This window comes from Mustela putorius, unplaced genomic scaffold (genome assembly GCF_011764305.1).
Source record: "Mustela putorius furo isolate JIRA1106 unplaced genomic scaffold, ASM1176430v1.1 tig00003834_pilon_pilon_pilon, whole genome shotgun sequence".
NCBI lineage: Eukaryota > Metazoa > Chordata > Mammalia > Carnivora > Mustelidae > Mustela > Mustela putorius.
This window is the reverse complement of record NW_025421987.1, coordinates 34,036,066-34,053,477: the sequence shown is the minus strand read 5'-3', so window position 1 is coordinate 34,053,477 and position 17,412 is coordinate 34,036,066. Positions and strand designations below refer to the sequence as shown.

General features: G+C 38.5%; 1 protein-coding gene across 3 annotated transcripts in view; it reads right to left on the bottom strand.

Annotated features, from left to right (window-relative positions):
• Positions 1-17,412, bottom strand: part of HHLA2 (HERV-H LTR-associating 2) — a 138,846-nt gene that overhangs the window by 113,767 nt on the left and 7,667 nt on the right. For all 3 annotated transcript variants that reach the window (XM_045088309.1, XM_013064885.2, XM_045088305.1), the window contains exon 3: positions 2,002-2,045. The gene's annotated coding sequence lies outside the window, so the exon portion shown is untranslated. The remainder of the gene's footprint in view (positions 1-2,001; positions 2,046-17,412) is intronic.

Here is a 17,412-nt window from a genome sequence, read left to right as displayed (position 1 = left end):
GCTTGCCTACTCAACAGCATTAATATTCCAATCTGTTCTATTTCCAACATGCAATTTGCTTCTTATTTCTCTTTTTGGCAGATTCTGTTTTTCAACAGAGATAGGAAAAGTTACACTGTTTCTCAAAATCAGAATTTCCTCCACTGTTGAGAAAAGATTCCATGAGAACTGTGCAACCTAAAAGAGTTTGAAGATTGATGTGGAAGTAGCAATAGAGCTCTCGGCCCATGCTACATGCTGTCACATTAGTCTCCTCTTTTTGGTTACCCCCTCCTAACCCAGTTTTGCAGACTGAGAAACAACAAAATAAGAGCAAAACTCACTCCTGACCTGAGGTTGGAATGACTCATAAGCAGTTTATTCCTCGAGGGCACTTTTGGGACCCACCTTTGCGAAATCTGACATTTATCATTTAAATTCTGCTCTGAAAGCCGCATGTCATCAAACACAGGCCATCAGGAAATCATTCCCAATGATTTCCTGGAGCCTCCAGGCTTCACTCTACAGGATCAAATGGTTGAAACCTATAAAACCCCCATGAAAGAGGAGGAGCCATAGATTTAAGTTATGTTCTCAACCAGGAAAGTACTGTAGCCAAAGGTACAACATGGAAACATGGGAACATTTTTGCTTGGGTGATGACTGGGCACAGAGACATGGTGGTTGAGGCCTTTAGTGGTTGGAGCCAGGGATATAAGTTATCCTAAAACACACAGGACAATCCCACTTAGGAAGTTATCTTCCTGAACAAATTTTTACTATCCCAGGGCACCAATCCACTGTAAGCATAAACTAATGAAACTTTATTAGTGAGATGCTGAAAGATTTTTTACATAAATTCATGCAAAAAGCCAACATAATTTAAGGAAAAGATGTTATAGAGAGAAAAGCTTAAATTGGGTAAAGGCTATTTTAAAACTATTGAATAAATAAGTAAGTACTTCGTACTTTCTAGCTACTCAACGTTGTATAGCATTTTCAAACGTTTATCAGTTAAAAAGGGTTTCATGTTATAGAAGGGCAGTTACTGCAAAAATGACAAGGCAGATGGCAAATATATCACCGCTTTAGGATCTTTTAAGTCACTTAATGTCAAATATTATTAAAGGAGCAGAACACATTGGGATATCACTATATTTCATTATAAAAATGTTTTTAAAATTTCACATGCTTACCATCTTATATTACTTTCTGTAGTACAAGGATAAAAAGTTAGGTTGTGAAAATAACACTGAAGTTGTTTTGGTGCTTGCCTACTTTCAGCTCTTACTACAGTTCTGTCCCTAATGGTTCATCACACAATTTCTCTATAGCCTCTTACTTTATGACTTTTTTCCAATCTATTCCATAGTGCCTATTGCTTATTAAAGAATATAGCCTCCCAGGCCTTTTTAGCTGAGACTGAACATATGCCCAACATATAATGGGATTTCAAAATAGGAGATGTGACACTTTGTCACTATCATACCTTATGTCATAATATAGGAAATTAACACCATGCTTGTAATGCTGAGCTCATTTGCAAGAATCCTAAATCCCCGTTGTTTCCATCTCAAGAGTCTGTAATTTATCTTGGTGTGTTAATCCTACTTCAACAGGGGTTTTTCCTTTCCATTATATACAAAAAAGCTCTCTTTTTTATATACATAAGAGTAATACTAGGCTTGATTTTAGTGTCCACCCATACCACTGCTTCAATTTCCCTATACATCTTATACAAAATGATTTCTGAACTCAATTTATTATTCAGGAGGGTACTAACACCTTACTACTTCACTGTCTTTTAATATATGTTTACAATCTGAAATATATAACTCATTTCAAAAAATTCTCTTTTCTGTAACAGAACATATGTATTGATTTTTTTTTTAAACTATGTAGTTAGGTTCTATTACTGCTTAATTTCACTTTGGTATAGAAAAGAAGACATTACAAACATTTGGTAGAAGGTAGCATTGGGTGTGATAGGACTGGGAATCACTGATTTAAGGTAACACTTACAAACATGAGTTCTCCTGGGTCTTGCAGTGAGGCCAATCCTCGTACTGTGAAGAGGAGGCAAAATCAATGCTTATCAGTGTCTTTATTTAAACAGTATCATTGTTTCTTATTAATTATTCTACACTGAAAAATAACTGTCTTCCAGTTCTAAGAATATAGTTGATTACCACACGTCTGTCATAATGACCAAAACGAAAAACAAACAAACAAACAAAAACACAATACTAATTGTCGGTGAAGATGCCATTAATATGCCAACAACACTAGCTGCTGGTGAAGACAAAGAAGACTAATTGCTCTCATTCATTGAAGATGGGGATGAAAAAAGATACAGTTACTTTGGATGACTGTTTGGAAGTTTCTTTCACAACTAAACATAGTTACCATACAATTGTGTTACCACATACACAATTGTGTTACCACAAAATCCAGCAAGCATACTCTTGGCATACTTCTCGATATTTACCCATTTATGTCCACACCAGAATCTATACCTGAACGTTTGTTGCGATTTTATTCATGGTTATAAGAATCTGAAAACAACCAAGATATTTTCTCCATAAATGAATAGATAAACAAGCTATGGTACATCCATACAATAGAATATTAGGAATTAAAAAAAAAAAGGAATAAGCCAGCAAACCAGGAAAATACATGGATTAATCTTAAATGTGTATTAATACTATAGGATACCAATTATGTGACGTTTTGGAAAAGATGTAACTATAGAGACCATAGAAAGATCAGAGTTTATCAGGGAAGAGGGGAAGAGGAAATGCGGAATAGGTGAAGCACAAGGGATATTTTTAAGGCATATATTCTGTAGGTAATTGTGGATTCGCGAGATTATGCATTTGTTAAAATCCCATAGACTTTCATAGCACAGAGTAAACTTTAAACTTTGATGTACGCAAAACTTGAAAAAATTATTTAGGAGGTTAGAGGATTTCAGGATGAAATGCAGATTGAGACAAAACAATCTAATTGTACTATAAATGTAGGAAACAACCTTACTAAGGAAAGTCCAGGGAGAGGGGCTGACCTAAGTAATGAGTGGCATTTAGTGGGTACGAGAAGAATAAATGAAAGAAGATGGGATTGGGAGGGAGACAAACCATAAGTGACTCTTAATCTCACAAAACAAACTGAGGGTTGCTGGGGGGAAGGGGTTTGGGAGAAAGGGGTGGTATTATGGACATTGGGGAGGGTATGTGTTTTGGTGAGTGCTGTGAAGTGTGTAAACCTGGTGATTCACAGACCTGTACCCCTGGGGATAAAAATATATGTTTATAAAAAATAAAAAATTATATTAAAAAAAAAGAAAGCATAAGCACTATACTCTGGTTGATGAAGTGTTTACTACTTAGGTTCAGGTTAATTATCAGACCATTATTCATGTGGTATACTGGAATTGAACAGTTAAGTAGCTAGATGGCAGATGATGGGAGCCAAGTATCTCAACATGGGGAATTTAGAGAGAAGCAAAGGGAGGACACTAGATAATCTATATGGTAAGAGATTAGAGTTGGAGACATCAGTATAAACTCAAGTTTAACATAATATAGATACAGATGGTTACAACAGAAGTATTTACAGGGGAGCCTCGGTGGCTCAGTTGGTTAAGCGTCCGACTTTTGACTTTGGCTCAGGTCATGATCTCAGGATAGTGAGATGGAGCCCCATATAGATCTCTGTGCTGGGCGTGGAGCCTGCTTAAGATTCTCTATCTCCCTCCCAACCACCCACACCCCCCCCCCCGTTCTTCCTCCTGGCTCTGCTCTAAAAAGAATTTTTTATAAAATATTTATAGGCATGTATATGCAAATTTTAGTTATTGCTTTAGTATAACACACATTCCCTTGCTCTGTAGGCTGAGAGGACCTAAAATCAAGGACACTCCAGGAGCAAAAAGTATACCTAGTGCCTAGATCTCGGTTTCTGATACCATTCTCCAATAAAAGGAACAAGGGCTCCTTGGAGAAATGGTTGATTCTAGGACTGGGAAGGAAGTATCCAAGATGAGCCTGGACTTAGATATAAAATACAAAATTATGATACTTTTAGAAGAAAAGTAAGACAAAATCTTTGGAAACTAGGGCTAGGCAAAAAGTTCTGAAAATATACTCCATAAAAGCAAAAACTTTGTAAAATGGACCTCATCAAAACTTAAAACTCTGTTTAATAAAAAACACTGTTAAGAGAATAGAAAAATAAAATAAACCACAAACTGAAAGAAAATATTCGTAAGCCATGTATCTCGCAAAGGACTAGTATCTAGAATACTTGAAACACTTTCAAAGCTCAACTGTGAAAAAGCAAAGAATTCAATAGGAAGATGGGCAAAAGACATGAAGAAACATTGTATCCAAGAGGATATATAGATGGCAAGTAAGCCCATGAAAGGATGTTCAACATCATTAGACATTAGGGAAATGCAAATTAAAACTGCAATGACATATCTGTTATAATCAAAAATTTTAAATAAATAATGACAACTAAAAAAAATAATGACAACATCAAACACTGATGGGGATATAGAAAAACGGAATTACCCACACATTGCTGATGGGAATGTAAAATGGGAAAGCTGATCTGGAAAAACGGTTTGGCAGTTTCTTTTAAAACCATAAGAGACTCTTACTCTCAGGAAACAAGCTGAGGGTTGCTGGGGGTAGGGGGGGGATAGGGTGGCTGGGTGATGGACATTGGGGAGGGTATGTGCTATGGTGAGTGCTGTGAATTATATAAGACTGATGATTCACAGACCTGTACTCCTGAAGCAAATAATACATTATAGGTTAATTAAATACACACACACACACACACACACACACACACACACACACGTGGTGCACCTGGGTGGCTCAGCTGGTTAAGCATCTGCCTCTGGCTCGAATCATGATCTCAGTGTTCTGGGATGGAGCCCCATATTTGGCTCCCTGCCCAGTGGAGAATCAGCTTCTCCCCCTCCCTCTGTCCTTCCCTGACCCTATTGTGCTCTCTGTCTCTCAAATAAACCTATAAAATCTTTTAAAAAATAAAAATAAATTAAAATATACATGCAATTACCATACTACTCAGTAATTGTACCTCTGAACATTTACATTTACCCAGAGAAATGAAAACTTACATTCACACAAAAACCTACACGGTAATGTTCACAGCAGCTTTATTTGTAATAGGCAAAAATGGGAAATGACCCAGACATCCTTTAATGGGTGAATGAATGGTTAAACTGTGGTACATCCAGACCATAGACTACTACTCAGAAAAAAAAAGGGGGGGGGGAGAAAGAAAGAAAGAAAAGAAATGAAACTATTGATACATACAAAAACCAGGCTAAATCTCCAGAGAATTATGCTGAGTTTAAAAAGTCAATTCTAAAAGGTTACATACTGTTTGATTCTATTTATATAACATTCTTTAAATGACACCTTACATAAATGGAAAACAGTATAGTAGCTGCCAGAGGTTAAATGGGGTGGGGAGAGATGTGGATATGGCCACAAAAGGTCAACATGAGGGATTTTTATGGTGATGCGTCTTGACTGTACAAATGTTAATATCCTGATGATGATACTGTACCATAGTTTCATAAGATGTTACCAACGGAGTGTTCTAGGAACAGGGTACAAAGCATCTTTCTGCATTATTTCTTATAGCTACATGGGAATCCACAATTATCTCAAAATAAAGTCTAATTAATAAAAAGTCTAATTGAAAACCAGGACAAGGAGAACTTTTATTGCATATTCAAACAATTCTGTTAGAGACTGCGCTAGTACACAACCACCATGGAGGAAGAAATGATGATGTTCCCTTTGCAGTGAAAAGACTAGGGGCTTTGTCATGAAAGACCTTGGATCAAATATAGCTTGCTACATATGAATGGTGTGACCTTGGACAGCTTGAGTTTATGTGTTCTCACCTATAAAATACAATTTCTTCTAAGGCTCCATTGAGGTATTATCTAAATTAGATACATAAAACACCACGTACTTCACACTCTTGGTACTGTGCCTTCCACAGATTAAGTACTCTGATGCTAGCTATTGTGAAGTAAAGAGAATCAGAGCAATTATCTAGCAAGCAACTGTTTCTTCTGTCGCTGGTATTAATAAACTTGGTAAGTGATTCGGAAACAGATCTAAAACAAGGTATAAAGGGGATATAGAGCCCCGACCAGGCAAATACCCATTAACAAACTTGTATATGTGATTTTTTTAAAATGGTCAAATAACTTTTCTTTATTTTTAAAGTAGGATACGATTTCAGAGACTGGAAAACTTAAAAAAGAAACACAGATAATACCATCATGATTACAGAATAACTTTGTTATCATGATGATTAATCTTTTTTATATGCATATATTTTTAGAATACTGGTATTATGCTGTTTATACACAATTTTCAGAACTACTTTGTGATTGCATGACTATTTTTCCATGTCATTAAATATCTTAAAACATCTTTTTCAGTGTTGCTTTAATTAGAGCCCATATATACAGTGGAATATTAACTATGTACCACCGGACATGTTAGTTAAATCCAATTTCTTTCTATTACAGAAACTAATAGAAAAACTCTACTTACATAAAAGTTTGTCTAAGTTGACTATTGATATATTCACTAGTCTATGGAGGGGGTATCAAGGAAAAGAATACACTCTAAAATTCTTGATTTGCCTGCCAAGTCCCTCAGAAAAGAATGAAGCAGGATTTTTAAGAAGTTATTTTTCTGGAAGAAAGCAATTGCTCTCCTTGAATTAATTTCACTCTGACCACCATAAATTAATGTTCTTTGAAGCAGAAGTAATGGAAACTTTGGGAGAAAGCAAAAACACCCCAGAATCTATTACAACCAAAGAAAAGCATGTCAAGCACATTGAAAAGTATGCCAGACATTAGGAAGGTTTATTTCAAAGCAGTCAGAACATTCAAATGTCACACTGCCCATTATTGTGAAAGACGGTTGGGGCTGATAGCAAGCTTGGACTGAACTCCAGCACCTGAATCATTTGGGAGGTAACAGAGAAAAGAAAAAGGGGAAACAGGTACATAAATTCAACAACTCATATTATAGATTCAGGGAACAGGTGTATAACCAAAAACAATAAGGGAGTGCATCAGGAAATAAGCCAAAATTAGGTTTTCACAGGAAGAGCATAAAAAGACTAGATATACACCCCCCCAACCCCGCTTGAAGAATATGATCTTTTTAAAGAAATCATCCTGTGAAAGGAGGCAGAACTCCTTAATTCCACTTTCATTTCTTCTTCATAAAGGAGAAAAATCTTTACTCTAAGGCAGAACACTATTAATAGGAAGAGGAAGTCCAAGATGGATGGAGTAAAGTGATAACTAAGGAAGGAAAATTCGCATTGCAGAATGTCACAGAATAGGGTCATTAATCTGACAAGCGGTACTTTGTGAAAAAGAAAGAAGGTAATTTCTGAATTTTTATGTATAGCAAACACGATGCAAGATAGAAGCAGTAACTTTGCTGGGAAGATGATATAACTATGAGCTGCATGTAAGATTTATCTGCAGAGATTTTAAACACTTGGATGTACAGCTTCCATCCAAGCACAGTCAATTAGGATGTTCGTATTGGTTGAGGGATGGGCATCTGCATATAGCAGCCCAACTGCTGTTCACTGAACTAGTTTTTAATAGACCAGGATCATGAACCCCACACATTTGAGAAGACTCCCATCAAATGTTAGCTTTGGCATCTGAAAGGACGAATCCTCAGTTAATTACCTTGACTTTATCACCAGAAATGGTCAATGACAAATATGTATCACCAGATACATGTATTACTGATGTATACTGAATATTTATGTTCTCTTAAGACTTGGATAAGGCCAGGTACTTTCCCAAACTAGAAGAATTTTCTCATTAGCTTTGTAGTCTTCGCTGATGTCAGACATTGGTGCTCTGTTCTTCTGTGACTCTAACAATTGATCTATAATTAGGATGTAGTTACCTAATCAGACTTTCTGGATTCATGGTACTTTTCACGATTATTTTAAGCTTTCAGCCCCATAGAATTTATGCTAAAGCCAAGCTAAAGAATTATCCCTCATCTCCACATACATATTCTTTCTCTGAGTAGGCCTTCCAAAAGTGAGACAGAGAGGCTATGGAGGAAGAAGTCCCCTTTTTTCTATTCTAGCCTGACTACAAAAACCCAGGGGGAATACAAGAAAGATAACAAACTAATCCTACTGATCTTCAAGAAAGAGAGTCCCAAGACCATTAATTAGAATCTATACAATGATGAAAAGTATGGATTGGTAGGAAAGGTGTTTTTCTAATTTCAATGGATCTTGGCTTTTTTCTTCAAAACTCTATAAATTTCTTAAGTTACTAAGCTATGCAAATCATCACAGGCAAAATCAAAATTATAAGTGATATCTATTGCTGTACGAGACTAAAATAAGAATTTATATTTACTGATATGTCAAAGCTCAGTTTCTGGTAAGGATTTCATTCATGATACAGCTTTGGGCAGAGTTGTGCTAGTCCCCAAGCCAATTTATTTTAAATGGTGGATTTTCTTATCTTCCTAACTCATTTTAGTTTGGAGATACCTCTGAGTTCACTCTGATACCTCTGAGTTCTCCAAACAATATCACAAATTAGCTAGCTCTTCATGTATGAATCACACAGAGATTAAAGAACTCCATGGTAATTTGACACATAGCTATAAAATGTATTTCGGTTTGGTCTCATTCATTTCCCTCTTGTTTCTTCTGATACTTTGTATTTTAACTACTGTGTAGATACAGATTAACTACTTTAATCAATTTTATTATCCAATATTCTTCATTTACTTTTTGGTAATATTTTTAAAGGAGATAGGAGTAGGTATAGGTTAGAGAATTGTTTTGAATGTCCTTCCAGACAAAGAGCTGCCATTCTTCCCAATTCTCTTATAGTAAACACGCTACACTTGAATACACCAAGGATGTCCTAAAGAAGTCATTCATTACTTATTAAGGCCATGTAATTGCTTTTTTGATGGGAACTCATTCCTTAATTCCCAGTTTACAAAGGCCATTTTCAGGAGGCAAGTTAGGATTTTATTATTTTGGAATCCTATGTCAGGCCATAGTTGAAGTGTTTATCAACAACCTCAAAAAAAAAAAAAAAAAAAAAAAGGAGAATCCTGAAATAGCTCCCTACAGCTTATCTGAGTAATTCCTGGTTTTCATCCATCTGATTTCATTGAGATGAGGGAACAAAGAAAACTTAACTCTTATAGTACAACTTGAACCATATGAACTTGTAATTTTATTGTCTTACATTGTACACTATTATATATGGTAGTTTTGCTCCTGGAGTAGGTTTTAGAGAGGAACAGTTAATTGAGTGCCTATTAAGCACCTGTGTGCCGGGTGCAGGGGAACAAGGAAGACTGAAACTGAGGAAGTAAACACACAGTTACAATACAAGCAGAGAAGTGTTATGATGAGCAGAAATCCAGGAAGGTAGAAATGGCAACAAATTAAGCTGCAGGTTTTCTTTTCTTTTTTTTTTTTAAGATTTTATTTATTTATTTATTTGACAGAGAGAAAAAGAGAGAGCATAAGCAGGGGGAGGGGCAGAGGGAGAAAGAGAAGCAGGTTCCCTGCTAAGCAGGGACATCCCCCCCAATGCAACAAGGGGCTCGATCCCAGGACCCCGGGATCATGACCTGAGCAGACACCCAGCAGACTGAGCCACCCAGGCACCCCTAAGCTGAAGGTTTTCTAAGTCTTCCTTATAGGAACCTTTGACCAGTTACGATGCATTAAAAAAAAAGAAAGAAAGAAAAACGCACAACATTATGTCATCGCTCCCATCAGAAGGTGAAGTGGTTTTGTCCCCTTCTGTGGCACTGGGTGGGCTTGTGACTACTTTGACCAATATAATACAGCTGAGGCTGGATCATAAAAAGTGTTATTTGCTAGAATGCTTACACTTGGAGCCCTAAGCTACCCTATAAAAAGTCTGAGTACTCTGAGGTCATCATGTTGTGAGGAAGCCAAGCCACATGGACAGACCCTGTGTAGACGTGCCCACCCCCTAGTTGGCAATCTTCACACCCTGCCAGCCCACCTGCCCCTATGAGTGAACAAGTATTTAGAGGAATCCAGCTCCCAAACACGGAGTCACCCCAGCCCTGGAGTTGTTACAGGATGTTTTTTCCTTTAGTGCCCATGGTTCTTGGTCATGCAGCTTGGAAGAATGAAGAGGCAGACCCAATGAAGAGTGGTGGGCAGCAAAGTGAACTTTATTGAGCTACAGTAAAGTTTACTGAACAATAGCACAAAGCTCTCAAAGAGGGAGGGGACCAGAGAGGGTGGCCACTGGAGTTTCTAAGCCTACAGGTTTTTATGGGCTTGTTGGCAGGCTGTTTTAATCTGATTAACCCTCCCTGCATCTGTCATCCAATCAGGTTTTTGTCCTCTATCTATCATGTGGGAAAGGGTGAAGGGCTCCCTTCCTCTTAGGGCAGGGCCCTTGTCCCAACTACCCTCCGTTAAGAGTCTTCCTGCCTGAGTCCCTAAGCGTTACAAAGACAAGCTGTGCTTAATATGCTGTATTTGAGTTCCTGGCCCATAGAATCTACTATCAAAAGAAAAATTCACAGAGTTTTACTTAATACAATATTTTGAGTGAGAAGCAAACTGTTTGAAAACAGGGAGACTTTAAAACTGACAGTGGTATTGTTAGGTAGAAGCTAGATCTGAGCCACAGAAGGAATGCCCTGAGGAATTTCATTCATTGACCCAAAAGATTAGAGAGCCCAAGTCCTTGAGAGGAAAATGATTAGAGTAGGCAGTTGGTTAGAATAGGACAGGAGCTGGGGGCAAGGACGGAGATAAACAGGTTACACATTAGAAGGCCGAGGGCACCACATCCTGATGTTACAACTTCCCAGACCTTGGAGCTAACAGATCAAGAGCAATGGGTGCAAAGCATGGGCTCTCCCCTTCCACCTCTGCTCCAGACTCATGATAACACAGTTACTGTGTGGCTACAGCTCCCCTCCTCCATCCCATGGAAAAAGCCTACCCCATGACAGTTCTGATACAAATTTGATAGGGTCAGGAACTACCCTCACAACCGTGGAAGGAGTTCTCCAAATGACTGGAAGCAGCCTCCATTAGAACTACCGCATCCATGATGTAAGACCCCACTCACATACAAGAAAAGGATCCCTGTACCCTCAGGATAGTTGCCACCTCTGAGCCTACCTGCTTTGTCCTACCTTGAGAGTATACTCTCCTTAATAAACTGCTTTGTGCTTTCTACTCTGTTTCTGGCTATCTTCATTCGAATGTGGATCTTCACATAAAATCTTTCCTGGAAAATCCAAGAACCAGACCTCCATTCACACAACGCAGACCCTCCCACTAGTAACAATATGAAGCTCAGGTCTCCAGAGTTACAGCTCAATTTACAAAGCATGAATGAGAAAGTACATTGTTTTCTGTTGTGACTGGTAACTAGCAACTTACACTCCACTTAAGGTAGAACCACTGTATAAATTATTTGTAGCTCACTGGAAACTGAAGAAAGCTTACATTCTGTAAAAAAGCTTAAGGTCAGAGTCAGTGATATGGGAAACAAAGGCAGAAGGAAATGCTTTGACAAATACTTGACATGGCAGATTATAACATTCCTCCAGGATCCTGTGAGTCTTATTTAGCCTATGAAAGTCTTTTTGGAACTTCTCTTTAATAAAACCACCATTTTGCACCTCAGCAACACACGGACATTCCAAAATTACAACATTTGGTGCCATGTTGGGTGCCACACTGGGCCATATTGGGCACCAAATGATGTAGTTTTGGAATGTCAGTGTGTTGGTGAGGTTGGTAGGGTCTGGAGCCAATGGCCAAGAGAAAGTTCTTGAGACACCTTCAGTGCAAAGTGGTGGTTTTATTAAAGCGTGGGGGACAGGACCTGTGGGCAGAAAGAGCTGATACTTGCTGTTCCTAGCTGCCCCAGGATCATGAAAAGCAAGTGACTGTATATCTTGGGGTTGGAAAAAGTAATATTAAGGGCCACACCTGCTACCTTTCTTGTTTGTCAGGACAACAATTAGCATTAAATCTCAGCTTAACACAGCTGGAGATGTGCTGAGCCTTACAGGGGAGTAAAGAGACTATACCCTAAAGAATTATATGATAGGAAGAATCAGGAAGCTATTTCTAAAGTGGATTTTGAAAGTTCTTTTTTTTTTAATTTAAGATTTATTTGAGAGTGAGTGAGTGTGTGTGTGTGTGTGTGTGAGTGCCAGTTTTGGAGTGGGATGGGGGGGAGTAGAGCAGAGAGGAAGAAGAAGAAAGAATCCCAAGCAGACTCCATGCTGAGCACAGAGCCCAACACAGGGTTTGATCCCACAACTCATGAGATCATGACCTTAGCCAACCAGAATTGGATGGTCAACTGATTAAACCACCCAGGTGCCCTGATTTTGAAAGTTCTTGATCAGTGGGGATAAAAGGTACAATGGAAAAAGCCAGAATTCATTGACTTGGGGATACTTTATTAAGACTCAGGAAGGACCCAGAGGATAGGTAAACTCACCACGGAGGTAGCCCCTAGAAGCTTGGTAACTCTCAGTCAAGTGGAATGTCTAAATTTTCCTAGCAGAAAACAAATGAAGGAATTAAGTAGCTGAAGAAAGTGATTATGTGGTATGGATACATAAGGCCAGAAGACCCACCAGAAGATTATGTTCCACAGGGGGGCCCAGATAGCACACAGTTCACTAAGGCCATCAGGAAGGCACTGGTAAGAAGAGAACCACCACCCCTGAGAAATTCTGTGATGGCTTTCCTCTACATGCCAGAAATGCTGGTACTAGAAATAGTTGCATAACTGGACTGGTTAGCATCCCTGGAGATGACGGGGCCTTGAAGTAATAGAGGCCAGATGGCAGCACTTGTCCATCAGGAACTAGGAGGCTGTAATTACCATAATGACTGGCAAGACCGCGGGGCAGCCAAGGCTACTTGACCCAGAGGGAGTTATAGAGATGGTTAATAGAGCATAGTGTCTCTCGGGGCAAAACAGATGGACAGCTAACAAGGGTGTTGCTTAACATTACAACCAAATAAGCACAGACAAGCAGGATGCTGAGAGTTGTTGCCCAACAAAATCACAGTCACTTGCTCAGTTCCCAGATCAGTATAAATTTGCACATTTATAACCAATTTGCTAAAGAAGGGGCTAAGATCCCAGGAGGAAGGACTCTGTCACACCACAGCAAGTAAGTACCATGACAATACAGTGCCTGCATGCATGATCTGAATTAATACATCAGGCAGTTGGAGCAATCCCCACATCATGTTGCTGGCCTCTGGAAAAAAAGTTATCGTAGCAGGAGAGTCAAATGGAAACCTCTGAAACCACCCCCCCAACACGGTAAATTTAAAACATAATAATATCTCATGAATAGGTGTTGCAAAGATAAGCATCAGGATTATATACTTGAAGGATGCAGGAATAGTTGCTCTTATCATATCTCCATTTAATTTGGAGTCAGATGGATCCTGGAGAATAACTGTAGATTATCACAATGTCAACCAAGATTGTAAATTGTAGCTACTATGCCAAGCCTGGTATAGTTGATAGAAAAACAATGTGGGGCCAGGGACAAGAAATACAGTCATTAATCTAGTGAATGTATGTATTTTATTCAATCCCAATCAAGAAAGAGGATCAGAAACAATTTGCATTCACATGGATGGACACAATATTCACTTAAATTTTTCCCTCAGGGCTGTGTTAACTCTCCTGCCCTCAGTCATAGTCCAAAGAGATGTAGACATCCCACGGAATATCATGCCTGTCCATGATATCCATGATATGATAGTGAGTGAGCAGGAGGAAGAGGTGATCAATATGCTGGTGACCTTTGTAAGATGCATGCACTCTAGAGGATGAAAGATCAAAGATTCAGGTGCCAGTCTTTTCAGTGATGTTTTGAGAACCCAGTGATCAAGGGCATGCTGAGACATGCTCCAAAGAAAAAGACAGTAAATTACTGTATCTTGCATTTCCTAAACAAAGGAAGGAAGGAAAGCATTTCGAAGGCCTCTCTGGCTTCTGGAGGCAACATATTCCAAACTTGGGAATATTCATCCTGCCCATACTGTGGGATGATACAAAGACTACCAGCTTTGTGGGGACATCTGGGTGGCCCAGTGGGTTAAGCCTCTGCCTTCAGCTCAGGTCACGATCCCAGGGTTCTGGAATTGAGCCTCACATCCAGCTTTCTGCTCAACAGGGAGACTGCTTCTCCCTCTGCCTGCTACTTCCCCCCTGCCGTGCTCTCCTGTTGTCAAATAAATAAATAAAACCTTAAAAAAAAAAAAAAAGTGCCAGCTGTAAGTGGGGGCCCTTTGACTGCATGGCAGTGTAGAATGAGTTTTTCCAAACAACCTTCCTACTCTTTATTCTTCACCGGGGTTTAGTCTTATACCAAGATCTGACTGCCAACCCAGCCTTTGTCCAGCTCCTTTCCTATCTTCAATCCCAGATGTATAGCCTAATGAAATTCTGTCATGTCTACTCCCATTCAGCCTCTGATTCTTGGAAGATTTGGACTAAGACAAGTGTTTCAGGGAAAACGCATCCAAAGAATAAGGAATCATTGTCGTACTTAAAAAGAGACTCTAGAGGAAATAAAAGGGGGAAACCAAATTTACAGTGTAAGGAGAAGATGGGTAAGAAAAAATGAGAGTCTGTGTAGTACACACACATCATTCCACTCTCAACTAAGAGAGATCAGACCATTGTTTGGTGTAAAGAAGAGTTAATAACAGGTGTCATTAGCATGACTTTGGCGGTGTTGACTACAAAGCCAGACAAAGGTATGAGAGAGTGAATCCAATCAGCTCTTAGTAAAATATCATTACGAACTGTGTCTCAGTCAAACAGGAAGACTATTTTTTTTAAAGTTTTTTTAATTTATTTGACAGAGAGAGAGATCACAAGTAGGCAGACAGGCAGGCAGAGAGAGAGGGGGAAGCAGGCTCCCTGCTCAGCAATGCGGGGAGAGGGGGGGCTCAATCTCAGGACTCTGGGATCATGACCTGAGCCGAAGGCAGAGGCTTTAACCCACTGAGCCTCCCAGGCACCCCAAACAAGAAGACTATTAAATAGATGTGTCAACCGGGTAGTTAAGGATTAGTGAAGGAAGCTAGTTATTGTTGGGTCAAGAGGTATGATCTCAAATCACAAGAAAGTAATTTAATTAACTTTACTTAATTTAGTAATTTAAGACTCAAACTTGAACCTAATCATAAACAGCCTACTCTGAAAACTATGGGCTTAATGTTCTCCTCATTGTGATGACTATAAGGTTTACCATGTCTGTCTCATGTTAGGAAGAACCATCTTGGCCATGTGCAGCCAAACTAGTTGAGTTCTATTCAGAAATCTGTAGCTGTGGGTGATCAGAATAAGACAAACAAAAATATGCGACTTTGTCATAAAGATTATTTTCAACTGAAGATGACTGAGAAATAGCAGATGCCAAAAAAGGCTCTGCCTTCCCCCACATTTGCCTAAAATCAAATCGAGACTCTGAATTACTGAAGATTCTTACAAGCCCAGAAACAGCACTGAGAGAAATCTATATGACATGACTTACCAAAACAACCTTTACCTTTCATTAGTTTCCCCCATATATTTACTGTGGAAGCCTAAAACCCTTTTCCTTTGTTTTGTCACTTCTCTACAAATTTGTTGTTATCGGGAAGTTATGTAAGCCCAAGTTCTAATCACCTCTTTGAGTTACTCATTCCTGAGTTTCTCTTGTGTATATGCTCAGAACACATGTTATTAGACTGTTTTTCTCTTGTTAATCTGCCTTTTGTCAGTCTAATTTGTAAGGTCATAGCCAAAGAATCTAGAAGGGTAAAGGAAAAAGTTTTTTTCAACTTCAACTTGTTAGATGCTTTATTTTGGTCATTATTTATTGAGCCAGTAACCTCAGCTTGTTTGAGATAAAATAATTCCCTCAGTAGAGGCAGATATACCAGGAAATGAGTGAAATTTATGCTCAGGGAACCTCACTTGCATTGCCCCTTTTAAGGTCCCATAGGGGATTTTGAATTCAAAATTTCATATTTTTCAATTAAAAGGAACCCTCACTCCCCACAAATTGCATAAACTTCAGGCCCCACAAAGCCTGGATTTGTCCCAGGAGGCTTGTATAGCAGGTTGAGAAATTTGGATACTGTCACAAATAGGGATCCATATACAGATATCGGGTAAGACAGTGACATGTCCATATTTGCATTTTAGAAAGATTACTCTGAGAACAATGTAGACAAAAGTGTGGAAAAGAACCAGATCTGCAGGGAAAACTCTAAGGAAGCCATCATTGTATTCCAAGCAAGAATAAAGACCTTTTTTCTTTTTATTTTATAAAAGGACTTGGTGTTTCTTTTGAACGAACAAGATCCTCTGGGGCATTTCTAATTTTACTTATAAAAGCTTCTGCCTCCCATTTCAGAAGTATTATTCTTCTTCTAAGAAGCTGTGGAGATTCAAATCTTTTGCAGTGCAACAGTCTGTCTTTGCCTACAGAAAGTAAAATATGGAATTTTCCTACTCAACAATGCTAAATTACTAGCATAAGGAAAATAGCAAGAATTTGTGTTTTAAAATCGACTGTCAGTTTACAAATTGAAAATAGAACAGTTTTTCAGAAACCTTTTAATCTAATAAGAGATTCAAATAGAGCATATACTATGTCCCTGGATGGTAAACTCAATATTATTAAAAAATATCCTAAGAGCACACACTTTAACATTAAACAAGTTTGGTGTTCATCCGGAAGAATAAATACATGATAATCAAGATTGAGAAAGGCAAGTTATTCTGTTAGAGAGTAAATCTTATTTTAAAGCCATGAAAACAAAAAGTTTTAGCAGCATGAGAATAAGCAAAGACAACTCTATTCAAAGTTTGGAGTCTGGAAATGGACCAATTAAGTATAAACATGTCATATTAATAAGGAAAAAAATGGGCTGGTAGGTGGGTAGTCATTTTTTTCACAGCACTGTGGAATGAAGGGGAAATCATCAAGTCTACTCTTTGGGAGAACTGTGGGAAAGATCTCCCCTTTTCTCTGGGGACCAGACAACCACACAGTCTATGTACCATCAATTATTACTCTTCCTCAGAAAGATACTATAAAAGTATTACTCTGCCTTGGAGTACTGGGGAGAAGGAAGAAAAGTTTTACACTAACTTTATGAGTATTCCTTTGAATTCTGCAGCTACAGACACACACACAGACACACACACACACACACAGCGTGCAGATCAAGCACAAAGACTTATTGAAAATTATAAGCTGTTAAAAAGTCATAGAAAATAGTCTTTAGTATATGCTC